This window comes from Cryptomeria japonica, chromosome 10, assembly GCF_030272615.1.
Source record: "Cryptomeria japonica chromosome 10, Sugi_1.0, whole genome shotgun sequence".
Lineage (NCBI taxonomy): Eukaryota > Viridiplantae > Streptophyta > Pinopsida > Cupressales > Cupressaceae > Cryptomeria > Cryptomeria japonica.
In genome coordinates, this window is record NC_081414.1 from 518,825,638 (window position 1) to 518,827,786 (window position 2,149).

The following is a 2,149-nucleotide window of genomic DNA, read 5'->3' on the forward strand; positions in this document are numbered from 1 at the left end:
CAATGATTCCTTTTTACAATATCCATAAATGCTTGTTTACAAAAAAACCATGAATTAGAATGTTACAAAATCAAGATTACATAAAAGTTTGATACAATGACCTCAAGGTTTCAACTGAACAATGATCATGAACAAGAGCTGGTATATGAACCATGAACCAAGAACATCAGCATAGTCCTTCCTCGCTTGAAGATACAAAACATCCGATGGAAAGTGGGACTACCACTCAACCATGTGATCCCAAAAAGGAACCACCCCACCATGCTAGGAGATAGTAGAAAACCCTCAAGCAAGAAAAATAAGACAAGTACAAAAGAACTACAAGACTCTGCAAACATTCATGTGAGTCAACTCAAAAACACTAGTGACTCCAAGGAGAGAGTGTTATCGCATAGCTTACGATGGATACCATGGTATAGCCTCCTAGGTCCTGGCCCCCATCCTGGGTTATTCTGGTAACCTCTCCCGGCTTCCGGCTCCAACTAAATCTCATGCGGACCCTACCAATCCTTTCATGAAGACAAGGTGGTAAGTTTACCATTCCAGGCCTTCTCGTAGCATTATGAGCCCTATACTAGCACTACACCTATGCACGAGGCACATTATCTTAATTAATATCTATCTCACTTCCCCCCCCCCCAAATATATTATTAGGTTATCACTTTTTAACTAACTTTCGACGGGTTATCCTGTCATCCACTCCGGGCATGGCCCTCGCTCGAAAGCCACTCTCTCATAGGACACTACAGGAAAGGTTTCTCTATGAGAACTTCTATGGTGAAACAGACAACCATACCTAATCCTAACAAACCATAGGTGAGGGATACACAATCACTAACCCAAGATTGACCATTTGGACAAAACACACAATGGCTCACACCACTAAGGTTATACAACAACACCCGACCAAGGAAATATAATAACATTGAACACAATGACATCTCAACCAAAATTACAACGGAATTTAAACTTGACTGCATACACCTTTTACACAAGACCTAATACAAACAATTTTTTCATAAAATAGCCAAATGCATAATAGCTTGCAAATTTAAAATTTTCAGAAAATAAGAATTACATCTATTTTAATATAAATAAATCAATGTTGAGATTTGTTGAGAAAAGAGGTAAATAAATCAGGACACATGGAGATATAAAGAGCTTAGGCAATATAAACTTAGAATTTAAAACCTTAAGAGGTGTCGATATTTCTTAACGAAAAGAAACATAATGTCTCCCATTACTTTTATCATGCTCCCTATCAACTAACCTTATAAAATAACAAAGAGACTAAATATCCCTATTCGCTACTATAGCAATTAAATTAGTTAATATCTATTTCACTATGATTTCCATTCCTCTATTTTAAACGACTAATATTTATATTTTCAATTAACAATGATATAAACATAATCATGTAAATAACCATAACCTATGTCTAAAACTACAAATTCCACACTTCCTTAAATAATAAACAAAATCAAATGAAACTCTGACCTCTTTGCAAGCTTGAATCTGATTTGTGAAACTTCTGACGATCTTCCACCAATTAGCTCTATGCCTTGCTTGTCAATCTCAAACCCATCTATCCTCTAACTTGCTATCTTTTAACTTGCTATTCTCCAACTCGCTATTCTCCAACTTGCTATTCTCCTATCTCATTCTCTATTCCTTCGTTGCATCTCACCCCCCCTCTTCTCTTCCAACCCAACGGTTTATATATAGTGTAGATGTCTACCCACTTTCCTACTTTTGGGCTATCTCTACTAGAGATGGATTGATTCTAAGCGACACCACTCAAGATCTAATTGCAACATTACAGTGCTAATCATAATCGAACACCTATGTGTTCACCATGTAAAGTTCTTCATTAACCATTTCACGACACCACACCATTAAAGTGGTTAAATCCTTATTTATAGATAATACATGTGGCTTTTGACTTCAATACTAAATTGACTTTACTATAAATAACTTCCTAAAAACATGCAAATTAAATAACTATCTAATACACGTTGATAATGGTGGATATGGGTGGGTTTACGTGGGTTGGTAAACCACTTTATTGGCTGAAATATTTTGAGCCTTATTGCTGCCTTCACGTGAAACAAAATTATGTTAAATAGTTGAGACTGCTTATTCACCAGTT